The sequence below is a fragment of the Cervus elaphus genome, chromosome 7, assembly GCF_910594005.1.
Source record: "Cervus elaphus chromosome 7, mCerEla1.1, whole genome shotgun sequence".
Classification (NCBI taxonomy): Eukaryota; Metazoa; Chordata; class Mammalia; order Artiodactyla; family Cervidae; genus Cervus; species Cervus elaphus.
Genome location: NC_057821.1, coordinates 43377870 through 43401044, shown reverse-complemented (window position 1 = coordinate 43401044; position 23175 = coordinate 43377870). Strand labels below are relative to the sequence as shown.

The window sequence follows — 23175 nt, the reverse complement described above, 5'->3', positions numbered from 1 at the left end:
GCTGCTTAGTCGCTAAGTCGCTTCTGACTCTCTGTGACCCCATGGACTGCGGCCCGCCTGGCTCCTCTGTCCATGGGATTTCCCAGGCAAGAATACTGCAGTAGGTTGCCGTTTCCTTAGGGAATGAAATCTCCGGGGCCTCCTTGCTAACTGGATGCGGAAGTAAGTGAGAAGCAGTTGGGGCAACTTCCTGTCCTGGGAGAGTGGAGAAGCTGGGCGGACGTTTGTTTCTCACCAGCTCGGCAGGTCTTGCTTGATCAGTACTGAGCTGGGAGGGTCACACATCGATTCTGAGCTTCTGATAACACAGACCTTTGACCTTTGAACCACCATGCTTATACCCATGATACCCTCCAAAACATCTTCTGGCTCTTCCATATCTGCTTGCAAAACACTCTCTCACCTCGATCCTGAATCCCAATACAACCTGACATTTTAAAATAGTTCTGAAAATAGGGCTAGAGTTTTCTTTCCCCTCAATCCATGGATTAACTGCCAACCTCTACTGTTTGCATTTGGGTGAAGATTTGAGGCCCATTTTAATTTCAGATAATTGTCATGTGACTCCAAACAGAGCATCCTAAACCTTCTTTTAGAAATAAAAATAGAAAGGATTTATTCTTTATTCACAGCCCTCGCATGATTATGAAATGGAATTTTTCTCATATTAGTTTAGTTTTAACGATAATTTTAAATAGTTTTCATTATAAAAGTCACAAACATTACAGAAATTTCAGAAAACAATATGACTTCCACCTTAATCTCTCTGCCCTTACATAGCTCCTGTAAATAATTTGGTTTATTTACTTCCACAATTTTGGAAATATCTTGATGACAAAGAGAAAGTCTTGCTATCTAAATCTGTTTATTTCTCTGATACAAAGTAGAAACAGGCTTTGGTTATTTTTAGCTGAGTTATCCATAAATACTCAATATCCTTATGAATCTTAGTATTTGTGGAATGAAATCCTTTTGCACTTTGTGGAAATAGAGCTTTGCCAAGTTGAAAAACTAGTATAGTTATGACTGCCAACAATTCTAGAGCAATTCTAAACAGTTCTAATATGTATCATGCCCAAAGTTATGCCCAAAATTATTTTCATTAGTAAACTCTTTTAAAATGCCTATTCATCATTATACTTTCAGTTCAGGGGAGGGAGAACTGTGGCTGTTTTAAATATTTATTTTTATTCATTTGGCTGTGCCAGGTCTTAGCTGCGGCATGTGAGATCTAGTGCCCTGACCGGGGATCAAATCCAGGCCTCCTGCTTTGGAAGCAGAGAATCTGAGCCACTGGACCACCAGGAAGTCCTATTGCTACTGTTAATAGCTACCGTTTATTGGGTGTTTGTTATATATGAGGCATAAACTAAGCGTGCTGTATGCATTTACTCCTCAAGGCTTTATCAGATAAGTAAAATTATCCCCATTATTACAAATAAAGAAACCGCTACATAAAAAAGTAATTTGTCTGAGTGTGGTCATAAAGGCAAGCATTTGACTAAAACCCCCTGATTCTAAAATCATGGCGTTGGAACCTCTAAGCCTGGGTGGACTGTAACTACGGTTAAATACAACAGTCTCTATTTTGCCCCAACAATGGGGCCCTTGGGCCTCTAGAAAAGATGGCGATGTCTTTCTTCCGTTCCCCTGAAAGACAGCCAGTGACCCCTGGAGAAGGGCTTCGTTAGCGCTGCCATCCAGGCCAGGAGAGAGGTGCCCGGTGGCCCTGCTGCTCCTGGGGAGCAGGGCAGGGACAGGACTGTCCACCCCAGGATGCCCACAGTCCCCTCCTAACAGGACTGACTCTCCCCCTCTTCTTTAAAAAATAATTTGTTTATTTATTTATGTTTCTCTTTGGCCGTGCTGGGTCTTCATTGCTGCCAGGGCTTTTCTCTCGTTGCGGCAGGCAGGGGCTCCCTGTTAGCCGAGCAGCACTTAGCTCAACTACTTAGCAACTAACAATAGCACCAGGAAAGCCCAAACTTCCCCCTCTTGACACCTCTGATCTGTAAAGTAATCAGAGAAAGAAAAGAAAGGCCTTGCTCAGTTGCATTCGACTCTTTGCGGCCCCATGGACTGCAGCCCACCAGCATCCTCTGTCCATGGGATTTCCCAGGCAAGAATACTGGAGTGGGGTGCCATTTCCTCCTCCAGGGGATTTTCCTGAACTAGGGATCAAACCCGCATTTCCTATGTCTCCTGAATTGCAGGTGAATTCTTTACCACCGAGCCTTTGGGGAAGCCTGCTTTCCAACACTGCTATGCTTAATTCCATCCATCCACGTATACAGTCTTCTGGAGTTTGCTTTTTTGACCACAACGTGACGTACACAGTCTTCTGGAGTTTGCTTTCTTGACCATAACGTGACTCTCCTGCCTGGAATATAAGCTCTTTGGGTCCAGGGCTCTTGTTGGTCTCATCTATTGCTATATTTTCATGACGTAAAACAGTACTTGGTACCTTACTGATACATAAGAAATTTTTGTTGAGTGAATAGATTAACCACATAGATAGTAAAATGTTCTTATATCATATAGTGGCATGGAAAAAATAATTATAGCACAATGTTATGTTTAAAAGCCAAAACAATATTGCATACATAGTAGCACTGCAAATATATATATTTTTTCATCTTCACTGGGGTAAAATATACATAAAATTTTCCATTTCCATCATTAAGTATACAATTCAATGGAATTAAATACTTTCAGATTGTTGTGCATTCAACTACATATTTTTAAGAAGACATCACCTATGAAGTGAAAAGAAATCTGCTACTTTCTACTGTCTATTTTAAATGTAAGAAAAAAAGGAAAATACAAAGAAAAGAAAAACATGTAAACATTTCAATGACCTAACAGGTCTGACCACATGCTCAGAAATTTCTTTCACCTCCAGGTTCAACTCTGAGTAAATGAACTCATTGAGGGAAGAAGCCTAAAAAGTGAGTGAAAGTGACTAAATGTGTCTAATTAGTTACAAGTGCTCTGAAATACCAAAAAGCATAGTTGACTCAATTAGGTGATTAAACAACAGATTTCTTACTTTTGTCTCTCACCACGGCAAGAGAAGCTCAGGTACCCCTTAAAGCACCACCAACCAATCTATGTCTCTTGGAGGGTGGAAATGGCTTTCAAGTAATGCCCAGGGGCCTAGGCATCACAAGGTTAAGGGGGAAATATAGAACTTTTCTTCTTGATCTGTAAAAACCCTCAGGGCCCTTTGCTTCTTCACACCTGTAATTTCTCTGGAATAATGCCCTTCTGTGTAACTTTCTGCTCTCTCGGTCAACATGAGAAAGCATGGGGGGCAGGTGGTGTAATTGCTCAGTAAATAAACAGAAAGAATGCAGGTTGCTTTTATCCGGACAAATCAATAAGTTCATAGGAAAACTATTTATCATCCCAAATCATTAACACACTGCTTACATATGCAGATTAGCACAGCAGAAAAATAACCCTTGTAACAGCTTGGCAGAAAGTAAATACTATTGGGAAAAGGATGATGTAGCCCTTGCAACTCAAATTTTAGGAAGAGTTTCTGGTTTAAAGGGTTAGCACATAAAACAATATATGCTCCATTTTAAAGAAGTCTCTCCTATTTATTTATTTATTTATTTTAATTTTTACTTTTTGTTTGCATCATGCAACATGTGGGATCTTTAGTTCCCTGACCAGGGATCGAACTCAAGCCCCCTGTTTTGGAAGTCTGGAGTCTTAACCACTCGAGCACCAGGGACATCAGTCTCTCTCCTATTTATTAATCAAAGAAAGTGAAAATTGCTCAGTGGTGTCTGACCCTTTGCAACCCCATGGACTGTATGTAGCCTGCCAGGCTCCTCTGTCCATGGAATTCTCCAGGCAATTCTACTGGAGTGGGGAAGCCCAAGAATACTGGACTGGGTAACCCATCCTTTCTCCAGGATATCTTCCCAACCCAGGAATTGAACCTGCAGTACAGGCAGATTCTTTACCAGCTGGACTACAGGCAACATGGAGAAGGAAGTGGCAACCCACTCCAGTATACTTGCAGGAAAATCTCATGTAGCCTGGTGGGCTACAGTCCATGGGGTCACAAAGAATTGAATACAACTTAGCGACTGAGCACAGAACCCCAAAACCAAGCCCTTGAACTATACATATCTGGGCAGAGATTCCATAATGTAGACTCTGGCCCTGTAGTTATATGGTCTGAAGGGCTGGGAGACCCAGGCTTGTTCTTGGGTAGAGAGACACAGGGACAAAGTGTGGCCTGGGACAATTATGGCAGAAAGGACATTCATGCAACTCAAGCACAATGGGAGTAGAGAGAAACCAAGGTCATTCACTCACCCAAGGATGACAACAGAATTATTTAATATCTAGTATATCATAGGCACAAACCAATCCTCTTGTTTTGGAAATCACAAGAAAGCTGGGGTAGCAATACTCATATCAGACAAAATAAACTTTAAAATAAAGACTATTACAAGAGACGAGGAAGGACACTACATAATAATCTAGGGATCAACCCAAGAATACCATTAAAATGTATATGAATGTGAAAGTGTTACTTGTTCAGTCGTGTCTGATTCTTTGCGACCCCATGGACTATCGCCCACCAGGCTCCTCTGACCATGGAATTCTCCAGGTAAGAATATTGGAGAGTGTTGCCATTTCCTTCTCTGGGGGATCTTCCCCTCCTAGGACTCAAACCCAGGTCTCCTGCACCACAGGTGAATTCTTCACCATCTAAGCCACCAGAGAAGCCACTAGGGAACCATATATATGTGGGTGGTCCTCAGGTCCCAGTTCACCTTGTATGGACGGAATTTCCTCTTTTCTTGGGAGCCACATATGTTAATTTCAAATACCCTGTGACAATACCCAGGATTGTTAACCAAATTCTGGCTCCTTTATGAAATGAGACCTGTATTCACGGAAGTCATGGTATGCTCCAGGACTCAGAGGGGCATCAGTGTTACCAGGACCCGCCTCTGCAGGATTCGTCAACCAGTGACCGCTGAGCACCTAGACTGGAGGCAAGGGCCTGCCCAGAGGTGGCATTACCCTGTCACTCAAGAGGCTCCAGAAGTAGAGGCTCCAGTTTCATTGTTAATGAGTTGGCGTTCACCTGCTCAGGATTTCTTCCTTCTGTGGATAACTCTTATTTTCAGTTATTTTCCACTTGCAAAGGACTCTGCCTGGGCTGAGTGCCGAGCAGGTAACCTGCCTCTTCTTGCTTGCACTGCAGAAACATAAATGAGGTCGCATTTTTGTTGCATGTTGTAAAGAGAACTGGTAGAATAGTTCAGAGGAGCTGCTGAAGCCTCTTAGGACCTGTCCAACCCTGGGGAGAAACCACACACTAGAATGGAGACAGATACGCATCAAACAGAAACCCCAGTGTTTATTTAGGACTCTCAGTAGCGATGTGAGTGTGGAACTTTTTCTTATTATGGCTGCGCTGGGTCTTCGTTGTTGTGCACAAGGGTTTTCTCTACTCGTGGAGAGTGGGGGCTACTGTCTAGTTGCGGCGGGCCAGCTTCTCATTTTGGTGGTTTCTCTTGTTTCGGAGCACAAGCTCCAGGCGTTCAGGCTTCAGTACTTGCAACTCATGGGTTTAGTAGTTGTGGTACACAGGCTTAGTTGCTCCGAGGCATGTGGGATGTTCCCAGACCAGGGATCGAACCCATATCCCTTGCACTGCAACATGGGTTCTCTCTCTCTCTTTTTTTAACTATTTCAAAAGTACAAAAAAGTTCAGCAAGAAAATGTACACGACCCAATTTTTTCTCATGGTAAAATGTGGAGAGGGGACACATGGAAGGAGCTGATTCCTCTGGAGAACACAACCATTGTTCATACTCGTCCCAAGGCTTCGAACATGATGATACGATTTCCTCGTATTCACCACTCCACTATTGTTCTGTTGCCCACGAGTTGCCATCTCCACACATTCATCTATCACAAGATTCATAAAGGGGTCAAGTCCCCACAATATCCCTTGGACATGTCTGCCACCATTTAATTTCAATGATAACGTCTTGTCCATAAATTTCTTCGTCTTGGGAGGGTAAGCTTTGCTCGTGATGTCTACCCGGCAAGCTCAAAGAAGCCTCCAAATGGAATTCAAGTCGTCCCTCCGAAAGGCAGACTCTTAACCACTGGCCCACCAGGGAAGCCTAAGCATGGGACTTTGATGGCAACATCCAAGAGGGCAACTTGAACGTCATACTTTGGAAATAGAGGCTCAGGTAGAGCCCTAGGGAATGGAAAGAGGAGGTAAGAGATTTCTAAAGCCAGCTATCCCATGGACAAGTGGGCAGCAGGGTGACAAGTTTAAGAAGCCTGCTCTTATGGCCTCTAATTCTCAGATCAGCTTCCCAACCCAAAGCTCTGTGACACGCAGAGGCAAAGAGCGGCCCTATCTTACCAGCCAGAGGGTCAGAAAGAGGGGACGAGACGGAGAAGAACCTGCAGTCATTCTCCACCTGTCACCGGCAGCGAGGCTGCACTGACGCCTCCTTCCCTGAAAAGTGAGGCTTGTGTTAGTGACTAAGGTCCCACCCTACTTTGCATAGTTTTCATTGTCTTGTACCCATTCATTCCAAGAGCCTGTCAATACTTGTCAGGTACTGCCCTGGGCCGTTTGAGAAGTACTTGTGCCATAGGGGAAAAGAGGAGAAACTGAAAAGTAACTGGTCCAATAGAATTTTTTTTTTTTAATGCCCACACAAATAAGTAGACCAGTCCAAGTCTGGATCTAGAAGGATCTAGAAGGCAGAGGTTGCCTTTTCTTTTATTCCCTGTGACTCCCTTTAACCATAGCGTGGTCTTTATGATACCTGTGGGTAGGTTTTGTAAAGTAGAACACTCTTTGAAAACTGACTCCAAAACTCAGTAACCACATTTTTCTCTGAGAACAATATTATATCCATTGCATGAAACCCTAATACCCAAATATGCCCATACTGGATGCCATGCCAATCCCATTAACATTCCTAATATGCTAAAGACCCTGGAGCTTTGAAAAGGAAACTTGGGTGGTTCGTTTTAATCCTTCAAGAACTCAAATAAACTAACACAACATTGTAAATCAACCATACTTCAATAAAATAATTTTTTTCTAAAATAATTCAAACAGTTCTAAGCAAGAGCATGTAGCTCACCAGTAAGCAAATTGAAATACACAAGAAACATCTTTATCTTTTGCAGACTTGAAAATTTTCTGTTCCTATGCTTGAGTTCCAACCCCATGTCAAAATCGTTTCAAGATTCAGAAAGCTATATTATACTAGAAAAGAGCTGAGTTCACTTTAAATGAAACATTTTTCCTTTTTTCTTTTTAGCTAATAGAGACATGGAAATTTTTAGTGAATTATAAGAAAACTGTGGTTTATCTGTAAAGAGACCTATGGGAATCTTTATCTACTCTATAGTCAGAAGACCAACTGATTATTTTCATTCTAACCTAAACTGTTATACTGATATCCATTCTAGGTATTCCAAATGATTCAAATATACAAGTTATGTACTTTATAGTGGAGTTCAGTTCAGTTCAGTCACTCAGTCACGTTTGACTCTTTGCGACCCCATAGACTACAGCACGCCAGCCTTCCCTGTCCTTCACCAACTCCCAGCACCTGCTCAAACTCATAGCCATCAAGTCAGTGATGCCATCCATCCATTTCATACTCTGTCATTCCCTTCTCCTCCTGCCCTCAATATTTCCCAGCATCAGGGTCTTTTCCAATGAGTCAACTCTTCGCATCAGGTGGCCGAAGTATTGGAGTTTCAGCTTCAGCATCAGTCCTTCCAATGAACACCCAGGACTGATCTCCTTTAGGATGGACTGGTTGGATCTCCTACAGTCCAAGGGACTCTCAAGAGTCTTCTCCAACACCACAGTTCAAAAGCATCAATTCTTCAGTGCTCAACTTTCTTTATAATCCAACTCTCACATCCATACATTACTACTGGAAAAACCATAGTTTTGACTAGACAGACCTTTGTCGGTAAAGGAATGTCTCTGCTTTTTAATATGCTGTCTAGGTTGGTCATAGCTTTTCTTCCAAGGAGTAAGCGTCTTTTAATTTCATGGCTACAGCCACCATCTGCAGTGATTTTGGAGCCCCCCAAAATAAAGTCTCTCACTGTTTCCATTGTTTCCCCATCTATTTGTCATGAAGTGATGGGACTGGATGCCATGATATTAATTTTTTGAATGTTGAGTTTTAAGCCAGCTTTTTCACTCTCCTCTTTCACTTTCATCAAGAGGCTCTTTATTTACTTATAATGGAGACTACCTTCTAATTAGGTAAAGCAATGTGAATAAGATTTGGGGGGAAATAATATATTTCCTTAGATTTAGATCGTGTTCCTAAAATATTAAAACTTATGAGATTTAGAATGCATTTTTTACTTAAAAAAAAACTTATTTATTAAAAAGTTCATTAGTCAAAAGTGGGTAGTACATTACACCAAAGTGTTCTTGTCTATGCAACACGGGCCAGGTCGATAGTAGAATGTTACCAGCACCCTAGGAAGGCCCCTCTAACCCTCTCTATTGCTATCACCACTCCCCACCCCTCAAAGCTAACCACAGTTCACCTCTAACAAAGATTAGTTTTGCTAGCTTTAAAATTTTTTATATAAATGGAATAATATAACGTGTATTTTCTTGTATGACTTCCTTTATTGAATATGTTGTCTTGAAGAGTCACCTAGGGTGTTATGCAAAGCTGTAGTTCTTTCATTTGATTGCTGTGTAATATTCCATTAAATGACTATAAAACAATTTATCTGCTCACACTACTATTCATGGATATTTGGGTCTGCTTATAATTTGGAGTTGTTAGAAATTGTCATCTGAACACTCTGGTACATGTCTTTTTAATGCATATCCTGCAGGGATTTCTGTTAGGTAGACACCTAAGAATAAATCGCTGGGTCATAGGTTATACGAATGTTCAATTTTGTGAAATAATGCCAAATAGTTTTATGAAGTGGTTGTGAAGTTTCATTTATTCTTGGCAGTCATGCTTTTTCTATTTCTGGCAACAGAAAGTAGAGTGGGTAGGATTTTTAATGTCTTACAGGTTTCTTGGAACAAAACATCTTTTTAAATATAAACACTATTTGAATGAATCAAGTTTAAAGTAATTAAGGGTTCAGAGATCAAATTTATTTCTACATTACAAATATTTTTTTAAAGAAGTGTAAAAGTGCTTGGGGCAAAATACATTTGGGATTTCCCTGTTGCCAAAATATCTGAAAAGTAGTTCCAGCTGCTCGCTCAAAATCATCCACAGCTGGGCTGGTCCGCTTCTGACCTGATATTGACCTGGGGTTTTCAATAAAATGGGCTTCCCCTAATGCTCAGCGGGTAAAGAACCTACCTGCAAGGCAGGAGACACAGAAGACATGGGTTCCATCTCTCTGTTGGGAAGATCCCCTGGAGTTCAGTTCAGTTCAGTTCAGTTGCTCAGTCGTGTCCGACTTTTTGCAACCCCATGAACGACAGCACACCAGGCCTCGCTGTCCATCACCAACTCCCGGAGTTTACCCAAACTCATGTCCATTGAGTCGATGATGCCATCCAACCATCTCATCCTCTGTTGTCCCCTTCTCCTTCTGCCTTCAATCTTTCCCAGCATCAGGGTCTTTCCCAATGACTCAGCTCTTCGCATCAGGTGGCCTAAGTATTGGAGTTTCAGTTTCAACATCAGTCCTACCAATGAATATTCAGGACTGATTTCCTTTAGGATGGACTGGTTGGATCTCCTTGCAGTCCAAGGGACTCTCAAGAGTCTTCTCCAACACCACAGTTCAAAAGCATCGATTCTTTGGCACTCAGCTTTCTTTATAATCCAGTTCTCACATCCATACATGACTACTGGAAAAACCATAGCCTTGACTAGACAGACCTTTGTTGACAAAGTAATGTCTCTGCTTTTTAATATGCTGTCTAGGTTGGTCATAACTTTCCTCCCAAGGAGTAAGCGTCTTTTAATTTCCTGGCTACAGTCACCATCTGAAGTGATTTTGGAGCCCCCAAAAATAAAGTCTGACACTGTTTCCACTGTTTCCCCCATCTATTTGTCATGAAGTGATGGGATCGGATGCCATGATCTTAGTTTTCTGAATGTTGAGCTTTAAGCCAACTTTTTCACTCTTCTCTTTCACTTTCCTCAAGAGGCTCTTTACTTCTTCACTTTCTGCCATAAGGGTGGTGTCATCTGCATATCTGAGGTTATTGATATTTCTCCCAGCAATCTTGATTCCAGCTTGTGCTTCCTTCAGCCCAGTGTTTCTCATGATGTATTCTGCATATAAGTTAAATAAGCAGGGTGACAATATACAGCCTTGACATACTCCTTTTCCTATTTGGAACCAGTCTGTTGTTCCATGTCCAGTTCTAACTGTTGTTTCCTGACCTGCGTACAGGTTTCTCAAGAGGTAAGTCAGGTGGTCTGGGATCCCCATCTCTTTAGGAATTTTCCAGTTTGTGGTGATCCACACAGTCAAAGGCTTTGGCATAGTCAATAAGGCAGAAATAGATGTTTTTCTGGAACTCTCTTGCTTTTTCAATGATCCAGCAGATGTTGGCAATTTGATCTCTGGTTCCTCTGCCTTTTCTAAAACCAGTTTGAACATCTGGAAGTTCACAGTTCACATATTGCTAAAGCCTGGCTTGGAGAATTGTGAGCATTACTTTACTAGTGTGTGAGATGAGTGCAATTGTACGGTAGTTTGAGCATTCTTTGGCATTGTCTTTCTTTGGGATTGGAATGAAAACTGACCTTTTCCAGTCCTGTGGCCACTGCTGAGTTTTCCAAATTTGCTGTTATATTGAGTGCAGCACTTTCATGGCATCATCTTTTAGGATTTGAAATGGCTCAACTGGAATTCCATCACCTCCACTAGCTTTGTTCGTAGTGATGCTTCCTAAGGCCCACTTGACTTCACATTCCAGGATGTCTGGCTCTAGGTGAGTGATAACAGCATCGTGATTATCTGGGTCATGAAGATCTTTTTTGTATAGTTCTTCTGTGTATTCTTGCTGCCGCTTCTTAATATCTTCTGCTTCTGTTAGTAGGAAGTAGGAATAGGAAATGGCAACCCACTCCAGTATCCTTGCCTGGAAAATCCCATAAACAAACAAAATCAAGAGATACTAGGATCCCCGTACAAAACCAATATCACACCCAAGAACTTAAGCAAATAAGCAAGCATTTTCAATACAGCCATAGCCCCACCAAGAATTGGGGCAGACTTGAAGTTTAAAAAAAAAAAAAGTCTCTGAGTTTGAAAATTTTCTTCTGCCTGATACGGAAGACAGGCAGAAACAGACAAATGAAGTTGGAAACTGAAGAAGTTTCTCCAAGGACACTACAAGGCCCACTGGGCTGTCCCCTGCCAACTTGATTATTCAGAGTAGAGCTGTCTTTCTTCCCAGGGCTTTTGGAATTCACTCTCTGGCAGGACTGTAAGAGAATGGACGCGCCAGCGCCCCCTAGGTTCCGTAAGCAACTTCTTGCCAAGATCAGCAAGGTCAAGGGTGCTGCTAACCGGCCTACACTGCCAGAACAGTCCTTGCCACAGACCTTCATAGTGCTGAGTGCCTGGTTTGACCCCACCAAAGCAATTATCCAAACCACAATGATAAACATCACTAGGTGCCCAAGTGGAGGCTACAGACGTTTCCACTTCTTAAAATCCAACTTATTTTTCAAGATTCATCTCACATCTCACCCTTGAAGCCACCCCCAGGTGTCCCGAGCCAGCCTTATGGCCCATTGTTTAAGAGCCTTTGCGAGGATGTAAACTCAGTATAGGTCAGTACAGTATAGCACCCTTGACCTCTACCCACTAGATCCAGTAAGCACATCTCTTTCCTCCAGGCATGACAAGCAAAAATGTCTCCAGATTTTTCTCCTTAAGGGACAAAATACTGTGGTTGAGAGTCCTTGGTCTGTATGAATATGTGGTCACCATAACATAACCCTCAGCAACACAAAGTCAGGAGCATAGCATGCCTTTTTTGCATTCTCCCAACTAATAACCCAGTTCTGGAGAAACAGCAATTGCCCCCCAAAATATTCATTGAAATGAATTAATCTGTCATCATTGCCACCATACATCTTTCAGAGTAACTCTTATTTGTCCTTCCCATCTGACCTCAAGTGTCTCCTTTTTACAGATGCTTTCCCCAAATCCAGATTTGCAAGGTTCTCTTTACTTTCGGTGAGGAAGTATTGCTATCTATAATCTTCTAATTAGTTCCTCCAGCACCCTAGAAGACCAGGCTGTTGGCCCGGTATTTCCATTACGGATACTAAGGCTCAGAGAGCTGATTTGGCATATTCAAGGTCACACAGCCAGTATGTGACAGATTTGGCAATGGGCCAGTCAGGTGACGGTGGGCCAGTCCCCTAGAGGGTCAGGACTATGGGTGCTGAGCAGAGCATCAAGGGGGCTGGCATTTGGGGCAGAGCACTCATCACAGAGTGCTTTTTTTGAAAAGACCCTGATTCTGGGAAAAGTTGAAGGCAGGAGGAGAAGGGGACGACAGGGGATGAGATGGCTGGATGGCTTCACCAACTCAATGGACAACTCCAGGAGTTGGTGATGGACAGGGAGGCCTGGCGTGCTGCAGTCCATGGCATCGCAAAGAGTCGGACACAACTGAGTGACTGAAATGAACTGAACTCATCACAGAAGAAAACTGGAATTTAAGGAGGGGAGTCGGTCAGAAACCAGGACCAATATGGTGTGAATACAAGACTGCATGGGGAGGGGTACCCCCAAGAACACACTCCACACCAGCCTACAGCACCTGACTAACCCAGGATGAAGGGTTACGTTCCATGGTTAAGCCAGCTGGTGAATCTGAGGATGTTAATAGATGTCTGGCCTTGGTCCAGGTTTGAGGAATACTGTGCTGCAGGTGAGGAAAGGAGTCCGGATGCAGTGGGTTACCCATCATATGCACCCAAGTGTGTTGGATTCCTAGTGTGCTGGGTTCACTATCCTCTCCTGGGGGGAGACGTCAGTCATTCATTTAGTCACTGATGTCGGTAATCAACACCTACTGTTGTGCTGGGCCGGTGAAGGGCACAGAAGATGGGAAGGTAAGCACAACAGAAGTAGTCCTTATCTCTCAATGCTAATCTAATAATTACACACATAAATGTTTAATTACAAACAGTGACAGGTGTTAGGGAGGAAAGGTGTTGTGTGCCATGATAGCATATAACAGAAGGATATCACCTAATCTAAGGACTGGGGATGATTTCCCCGAGAAGATGATAATTGAGCTGAGAGCTGAAAAATGAATAAAAAGTAATTATGTTTGTGTGTGTTGAGGTGGTAGATGGCTCCAGGCTGAAGAAATAGCAGGGCAGAGTCTCTGAGGCAGAACCATGGAACAGTGAGGTTGAAGAATGCAAGGCGCAGAACACAGCAGAGCCCTTTGTGTGTGTTTTTTTTTTGGTGGGGGGGGGGTAGTTAAAATGACTAGAATCAAAGGAAACAAGGCTAATGTTCCATTCAGTGTTCTTGATGGTGAAAGGTTCTCTTCCCAAGAGGACAAAAATAACACGCTACTTCAAAGAGAGAGGTAGGCAGACTTTGCAGGCAGGGCTTCCCTCAATGACAGGATCTTGGTGGGGTTGTTAGTCCAGAGTTTGACCTGAGAATGTCAAGCAATTCAGTTTCTTTCATTTTATTCAGCCAATCAGATTCCGGGGATTGACTCACATTGACCAAAGTCATGGAAAACAGATGTATAAATCAAAATGCCTATATATAATTTCGTCAGTAATGCAACTGCCTGGAGAATTGAAATATTCATGTCTATTGGTCAATGTACTCCCTTTCCTATAAAGTGGTCCACAGAGGAAGGCTTAACGAGTGAGGAGGAATTGGAACAAACCCTACTGTCAAATAATCCAGCTGACCATTCAATGCACCATATTCTATTAAGAGATGAGCATATAGTCTAAGCCCCAAATGAGAACACAGGGCTTAACAAAGAACTCTAATTCAGTTTTTGTTCTATTAAAGCCTTCAACTGATTGGATGAGGCCTGTCCACATTATGGAGGGCAATCTGCTTTACTCCGAGTCTGCAGACTTAAATATTATTCGTGTCTAGAAAAATACATTCACAGGAACATCTGGAATAATATCTGACCAAACTGCTGAGTACAGTGGCTGTTATGAGCTGAACTGTGTCCTCCATCCTCCACCTTCCAAATTATGTTGAAACTCTAACCCCCAACATAACTGTATTTGGAGATAGGGACTGTAGGAGGTAATTAAGGTTAAATTATGGGTGGAGCCTGGATCAATAGGATTGCAGCCCTTATGAAGTGCACACAGTGGAGGTCACGTGAGCACAAAGGAAGACGGTTGCTGCCTGCAAGCCAAGAAAAGAGGCCTCAGAATCAAACGTGTGTTGCTGGCACCTTGATCTTGGACTCAGCCTCCACAACTGTGAGAAGAAACTTTCGCTGTTTAAGCCACTCTGGTATTTTCTTACAGTAGCCTTAGCAGACTAATACAGTGACCCATCTAAACTGACACAAAAAATTAATCATCATGCAAGCATTTATATTAATTGGAGTTTACTTTAAAATACTTAAAAAACAATTTTTTTTTAATTTAAAAAATAATCCAGGGAGGATAGATGAAATATGATTGGCAAAATGTTGATAACTGTTGAAACTAGGTGCTGGAGAAGTGGAATTTCATTACATTATTATCTGAAATTTTCTATCATGAGCCACTTAAAAAGAAATATTCAGGAGGCTACCGTGTCCCAACCCAATAATGACTGGAAGAATTCACACACCCTCTTTATTCTTTGGAAGATGAATGTTTTAATAATGAAATTCTTTAAGTACTTTTGTCCAGCTCTAAGCTGTACCTTCCTTTTTCCTATTCAGCCAGCAAGTTCTCATTAAGATATGACTCAAGGACATGGAGTTCATTAAAATGATCATCATATCACATGGTGGGTAGAACACTGTCAAAAAAAATTCTCTGTCTCCAGCAGAGCATGTCATTCAGGGCTTCCTGCAACTGAAAAAGCCCAGTAGCTGAAGAAGGTTTTTGAGATTTGCCTTCTAAAGATCTAGATAATGTACCACATTATCATGTAAATCCCTGTTACAAAATTTGAAATGTATTCAGTATTGTTGTTATGCTTCTGTAGTTCTCACACTTTGGAAAAGTTTAGAATAAAGTGAAGTGAAGTGAAAGTCGCTCAGTCGCATCCAGCTCTTTGTGACCCCACGGACTATACAGCCCATGGAATTCTCCAGGCCAGAATACTGGAGTGGGTAGCCTTTCCCTTCTCCAGGGGATCTTCCCAACCTAGGATTCTAACCCAGCTCTCCTGCATTGCTGGCAGATTCTTTACCAGCTGAGCCACATACTTCCTACTAAAATTGTATATAATGCAAATATTTGCATCCAGCTTCCTCTGACTACATTTCTGTTTCAGCTAAGGAATGCTAAGTGGTTTCATCTGTTAAAAAAAAAAAAAAAAGCCAGAACAAAGTATTTAGGATCTTTGATCTTTTTTTTTTTTTTTTGAAGAATAACAGGAGTCTTTTCACCTAATAATAAATATACTTTAAGAATAGGCATTTTCAGAAACCTCATACTGTATATTGGAATCTGCAAACAAAAAAATATTTTTTTCAGTATAGGCAGAATTAGGTCAGAGAACCTGTTGAAGTGGACAGAAAGGAAGAAATTCCCATCTGTTCTGTTCCCCAACAATTCATCAATGGGGTCCAAGTGTTGCAGGAAGGGGGACCCCTTCCAGGGCCCGAAACTGGGCTCTTGTCTAACACTCGGAAATGAATTGTCCGAGGAGACACATGCTGACAAAGCAAGAGATTTTATTGGGAAAGGGCACCCGGGTGGAGAGCAGTAGGTAAGGGAACCCAGGAGAACTGCTCTGCCGCATGGCTCGCAGTCTTGGGTTTTATGGTGATGGGATTAGTTTCCGGGTGGTCTTTGGCCAATCATTCTAATTCAGAGTCTTTCCTGGTGGCGCACGCATCGCTCAGCCAAGATGGATGCTAGCAAGAGGGATTCTGGGAAGTGGACGGACAGGTAGTGTCTCCTCTCGATCTTTCCCGAACTCTTCCGGCTGGTGGTGGCCTATTAGTTCCGTATTCCTTATCAGGATCTCCTGCCATAAAACAACTCATGCAAATGGTTACTATGGTGCCTGGCCAGGGTGGGCGGTTTCAATCAGTGTGCTTCCCCTAACACAAAGCAGGCTTAAGGGACGGGACTCAGCAAAATGGTTTCTAAGTGAAAGTGGAAATCATGTTTTTGGGAAAGTTGTTTGGTGGGAAATCTGGACTGATAACCAGAGCCTTTTCAACCGGGTGCCCTGATGTGATGTTTCAATCCCGAATTCCAGACCTCTGACTGTCCTTATCTATTCTGAGAGGTGTGGGCTGGGCGAGGCAAAAGTCAAGCTTCCCCTGAGATGTCGCAGGGTCCCAGGTGAGTCTACCTGGGCTGGGAGGTAGACTCAGGGGTGTGGGAGTGTGGAGGGGTGTGGGCACCCTGGGTCTCCCAGGCCTGACCAGAGAAGCCCAAACATTGTAGACTCACCAGGCTGCGTGACAAGCGAGGAGATGGGACACCAGTGCCTGCAGGTGTCTCTGCCAACTGAATAAACAAAAACAAAACCCTCTGCAAAGGAGGAGTGGGTCAGTCTGACAGCATCAACAAATATCCAAGTCCGGGCAGAGAAACACCCATCACTGCAGGGCAACCAAGTCAAAGGCACATACGAGCGTGTTTGCCAGAAAAAAGAGGACAACGGGAGAGGGAAGCAGAGCCTGGAGACGGAGAAATGTGGGCCCTTCAACGGCTGGTACACGAGCCCTCAGGACACAGATGCCAGGAGAGCCTCAGAAATAGCCTTTGGGTCGCCGCCAGGGGAGCGTTTGCGTCAGGGCGGCAGGGCCGGCTGTGAGCTCTGGAGTTTGCCGAGCCTCAGGCAAAGCCACAAGCAGCGGCAAGGTCACAGGGGAGCCGTGCAGGCTCTGCTGACGCTGAGCTAGTAGGATTTTCCAGAAACTACCGCGAGCAAGGAGCACCGGGCATATTACATGGGGATGGTCCAGACCCAGAGTCGGGGGATAACCTCAGATGAAGTAACAGCGATTATCATTCTGCACTTTTGTACCAGAAATGCCTGGGGACCAAGAAAGGACCACTCTGAGGAAGAGGGGGAAGGATCTATCAGCTAGTTCAGTTCAGTTGCTGAGTTGTATCAGACTCTGCGACCCCATGGTCTGCAGCATGCCAGGCTTCCCTGTCCATCACCAACTGCTGGAGTTTACTCAAACTCATGTCCATTGAGTCGGTGATGCCATCCAACCCTCTCATCCTCTGTCGTCCCCTCCTCCTCCTCCCTTCAATCCTACCCAGCACCAGGGTCTATCTGCTAAGCAGCATCCAAAATCAGCACTGGTTGGTAGAGACGGGCCCTGAGAAGAGGAAGTGCAAAATCCAGTGTCATGTGACCACCTGAGGCTCCCACAGGGTCTCAGGGTTCCACTGGGCTGGACCCTTGGGGAACCAGCAGTGGTCCCTGTAGCCTGCTCTGTTCCAGCCTGACTGCACCCTCTCTCTCCTGATGGCCAAATATTCCATGTCTTTTCTGGGTCTTTTCCTTCCTAGTCACTCAGGTTTCCAGACACATCCTCAGTCTCAGCCGAGGAGAGCTGCCCTTGGGCTCCTGAAGAATATGGCTCCTCGAAAACCAGAAAAAGTACCACAGGAGTGCGCGCACACACACACACACACACACACACACACACACACACCACCATACCCCTTACAGATTCCTTCCATAACCATCACCCTGCCTTTCTCTTGTCTTCCTTAGATATAACTCATGTCCGACTCTTTGCAACCCCATGGACTATAGCCAACCAGGCTTCTCTGTCCATGGGATTCTCCAGGCAAGAATACTGGAGTGTGTTGCCAGCCCTCCTCCAGGGGATCTTCCCAACATGGGGATGGAACCCACATCTCGTAGGTCTCCTGCATAGGCAGGTGGGTTCTTTATCATTAGGGCCTCCTAGGAAGACCTGGATAAAACTATGCCCCCCCCCCGCAAAAAAAAACTATGTTCCCACAAGTACTGGATGGGGAACAAATACTCATTTTTCTCTGGAGAAACACTCCTAGAAAAATGGTAACCCATGAACCAGAGCAAAGACCCACATAGAACAGAGGGAATTTTCTACCACCATGTGGTGAGACTACCTCATATTTGTATAGTGCTTTCAAGTTTACAAAACCTTTCCCATCGAGTGAGGCAATTATTGTGAATCCCATGCTCTGAACTCAAAACTTGAACTTGAGGAGTTTAAGTGGTTATTTCAAAGTCACCCACTTACTCAGTGACAGAACTGGAATTCAAACCTCATGATTTAATTCCAAACAAAATCCTTTCTCTAATAAGGTAATAAAAATAGTTCCCAATTACTGAGCACTTACTCTGTGCTGTGCCCTATCCTATGTGCCATACTCACTTACATTTAGTTAGCTCTCATGAAAACCCTATAAGACAATGCTATTATTACACCCATTTTTAGGAATGAGGAAAACTGAGGCACACGGAGTTGCATCATTGCCCAAGGTCATACACCATACCACACTATCCTATAGCTACCTACAATTTTCCTATTCCTACTGTCCTGCAAATCACAAACTTGGGCTAGGAAACAAAGTAATCAGCAGATAATGACCCAAATAGGAAGTATGGGAAAGGCAGAGCAGACGGGGTGCACAGCCGAAAGTTCAGCCCACAAGCAGTCCGTTGCTACAGGTGTTAGCTACTGACCCTGGGTACACAGACGACACCAACTTATTTTAAGCTTAAGGGAGAGAAGGTTTACTGACATTATCAGCCAGGACCTGGCAGGAAACAGATGGCACAACCCAGAGAGTTCAGCTGAAAAGAATGTAATGGAGGGACTATTTACAGAAGGGCAGGCAGGATGAAAGGAAGCAGCATGGGGCGATGAGGCCCCGGAAACAACAAATGCCGGAAGCGGTCACCACCTCTAGGACTGGCGGGCTGATGATGGAGGGACCAGGTCAACAGAAGGCAGGGAGCGCTGGGGCGGGGAGGGGGCTGCGGCCACCCATGGGACCGCCCGGTCCCTTCCATCTCCTGCTGGTGCCTCCCCTTAGCAGACAACTCGGAAAGCCCCGAGACAGAGGGGCCTCGGTGAGGCTGCCCTGTAGATGCCCCCGACCTCATGGCAGAGGAGGGCAGAAGACGAAGAGGCGGGGGACGCAGGTGCGGAGCGTCAGCCAGTGACCCACTCGTCTCGTCCTGACCCCGCCCACTCGTCTCATCCGGGCCCCGCCCACTCCTCTTCTGGCCCACCCACTCGCCTCTTCCTGGTCCCGCCCATTCTCTTCTTGCCCCGCCCACCCCGGGACTGTTGACTGTCTCTCGGTTAATCTCTCACCTGTTTAAGTGGACCAAATATTAAAGGGAACATCACCGTCTCCTGTGTTTCTTCTCCGGGGGACAGGCCCGCGAGGTTCATTCAGCAGAGTCTTCCAGCCTTGCTTCCCTTAACAAAGGAGCTTTCTTCCCCGTCTCCCCCACCTTCTCAAGGATGAGCGAAGCAGCATTTAAGAGCTGTTTTTCTTCTCTGCTCCTGTCTCTTAACCCTTGGCGTCTCTCTCACTTTTATTTTTTTAATTTAATTCAAGAGAAAGGAAGCAACAGAAACCAGATCAATTTCCAGACTGGCTCTGTTTACATCGTCGTGGGACAGCAGGCCCCTGGTTGTCTCTGTGGACAGAGGTGACGGGGCGAGGCACACGTGCCTGCTAAGGATTTTTGCTGAGGAAGGAGGGGAGGGAGGAGAAGGTGGGAGGGTCACGAAGCTCAAGGTGTTACCCAGGAAAGAGGAGAGAAAACACTTTCTCCTGATAACCAGGAAAACAGAGAAACAAGCTTCGAAGCAGAAAGTAACCTCCAAGGCCTGAATACAAAATACCCACTTTAGAGTGAGTGTTTGGGGCCAGACCCTAAGGCCCTCCCAGTACCTGACCCAGCTGTTGTGAAGACTTCAGAATCTCAAAGCTTGAGTGACAACTGCTTTGAAACCTTTGTGTGGTGATGGGAAAGGGCAGGTTGGAAGGGGAGTTTTTGTTTTGTACCTCTTATTTTGGTGATGAAGATGGATTTTATTTAAATTGTGGAAAAGGTTTTCTTACCCCTGTTAGATTTTCCCAGGGCACCTGGAAGATCAGAAACCTGATGAGTTTGACAAGAGCTTCTCTCCAGTGGAGGATGAGATTGCAATATTTAAGGAGCATTTCAGAATTAAATGGGGTAACAAGATAGAGGGGTGAGGAAAGGCTGCCTTAGATCTTACCTTATTGCCACTGTCTGGGATTATGGTTATAGCCTCTTAACTGGACCTCCAGCCACTGACCTTTCCTCTCCTCTGCCTACTCCATGAACCCATTTTTCACGTTGTCCCATTGGATCTGCCTACAGTGCAAATCTTGGGCTTCCCCAGTGGTGGCTCAGCGGTAAAGAATCAGCCAGCAATGCAGGAAATGGAGGAGTCATGAGTTCCATCCCTGGGTCAGGAAGATCCCCTGGAGGAGAGCATGGCAACCCACTCCACTATTCTTGTCTGGATAGTGGGTAGAGGAGCCTGATGGGCTACATACCATGGGGTCGCAAAGAGTCTAAAGCAACTGAGCACACACACACAATGGGAATCTGCTTATGTCATTTTATTGGTTAAAATGCTCCTTTATCTCCTTATTTCACACTGAATGAAATAACGTTTAGTGTGATAAAAATCATTGAATACTCACCACACGCAAGGCAGTGTTCTAAGCACTTTCTGTTATGTTATTTAACTTACCTCTCAGGAAATGCTGTTCCAGCCCCACTGTATAGGTGAGCTAATCAAACACTGGTATGTGTAATACACTACCACATACCCAGTGGTTTAAACTACACAAATTCATTACCCTCCCTTCTAGAGGACAGAAGTCCAAAATCAGTTTTAAAATCAAAACATCAGGAGCAGAGTGTTTTTTCCAGAGGTGCTGCTTTTTCTCGCCTCTTTGGCCTTGTAGAGGCTGCCGGTGTTCCTGGCCTCCTGGCCTTATCGCTTGACCAATGTTTCCATCATCACCTTTCCTTCTCTCTTTTCTGACTTCCTGCTCCCCCTTCTAAGGACCCTTGTGATTACATTGGGCACTCCTGGATAATCCGGGATAATCTCCCGTCTCAAGATCCTTAACTTAAGCACATCTGCAAAGTCCCTTTTGCCGGGTAAGATAACATAGTCACAGGACAAGGATATAAAGTAGGGATGTCTTTAGGGAGCCGCGATTCCGCCTACACCTCTCAGGCTCCTATGTCAAGAAGCAGTGGAACCAAGGTTTGAATTCAGGCTCTGCAAGCCCTCGAAGAAGTTATTCCTCCCTCCCAGCGTATTGTTTCATGTTTAACCTAGAACATCTGTCTTGTATGCCCTAGCCCCTCATGTGGCTCATTGCCACTTAACTTGGGACCCAGTTCATGGTGACCTCTATTGGAAAGGCTTTTTGCCTACTTTTCTACCCCTGGACCCTCAGCTGGACTAGATGTCCCTCTCCTCTGTTCCCACATACCGGAGCTCACTACTAAACTATCACTTGTAACTCTGATGGGAGCTGGCTTCTGCGGAGCACATGGAGGTCAGGCAAACCTGTTGGTTGGTTGGTTGATTGGCAGTGAACCCATCTTGAATCTTGCCTCCTCCACATCCTCCAACTTTCTATTTCTGATATCTGTAGCCAACAATGATAGGAGGTGAAACTTGTTTTCCTCCTTCTAGTTTATATATGAATTAAAACCAGCACCACCTTAAACTGTCAGACATTTATACCTTTATGCATTTATACCATTTATGCTTTTATGCATTATGCTGTAGCTCAGTAGCCCTTTGGGAAGTTAACTCATCAATTGCTAATGGCAGAACGTCAGAGAAGGATAAATAGAAAAATACGGACAAATCAACCCAGACTCTTCATCTGAACCATTCTCTTAATTCTTGAAATTCCATAGAACTTTCTCATTTGGCTCATATGCCATCCACCTGTGGTTCAGTTGGTGAAGCATGTAGGGGGAGGGTGGCCTTGAACAACTCAGGCATGCAGCAGTCTCTAAAAATGGGTTTTTCATGAGGATGAATAAAGAGAAAGATACATGGGGGGGTGGGGAGGTGCAGGAATTTGAGGAGTTTCACATCCTGTGCAATAAAAGGAATTATCCATCCACCAGCCACTGAGGTTTTAGAGAAGTTAAGTAGCTGTCCCGAGGATGCAAAGTGATGACCAATCCTGGATTCAAAGCCAGGTTGTCTGTGAATCAGAAGTTGGTTGGTTTTTCTCTGAATTGTGTTAGCATCATCTTTGAGGGCCACAGTCACTTACTTGAAACCTCAAGGGACTAAGAAGCTTTGAATTTAGAAGTTTTGAGATTTTAGAAGCTTAGATACATTAATACTTCTGCAGCAAAACATATTAATATTTTCACAAAATGGGTCTAGAAGCCTCAGATTAGCCTTTCATCATCAGGCATGGTTGTACCACTAAATTGGGATTTTCAGAGTTTTGGGGGATTTGGGAGTTGCAGATAAAGGATTGTAGAGCGGAGCATCAAAGGAAATAAATGTATGTACATAATAACAAACGTTTGTTGAACAGTGAATATTTGCCACACATTCTGCAAAGCTCTGGGCATGCATAACTCTCACAGAAACCTTGCAAGGTAAGTATTATTACTATCTGCATGCTCAAAATCAGAGAACAGGCATGGGTGGGCTAAGTAATCTTCCTAAAATCACTTTAGTCCATCCATCCATTCATTCAGTCTCCATTTTAATTAACAACTTACAGTTAAATTTTTCGAGAATAACCTTCTCTTATTGAATAGTGAAATATTTCTGGAATGACTGGCTGGACACTGGGCTTTGATCTGAAAGTCCATGTTTTGTAACTTTAAATTTGTGTTCACTTTGTATTATCTGTCTTGCTTTAGTAGCAACCAATTCACACAAAACAGGTAGGTCTCCCCCTTTGAACATGGTTACAGGTTTTGGGACTTCCC

General features: G+C 44.0%; 1 pseudogene; it reads right to left on the bottom strand.

Annotated features, from left to right (window-relative positions):
- Positions 1 to 5844: 5844 nt before the first annotated feature.
- On the bottom strand, positions 5845 to 6064 carry LOC122696766 (annotated as a pseudogene).
- Positions 6065 to 23175: the final 17111 nt, after the last annotated feature.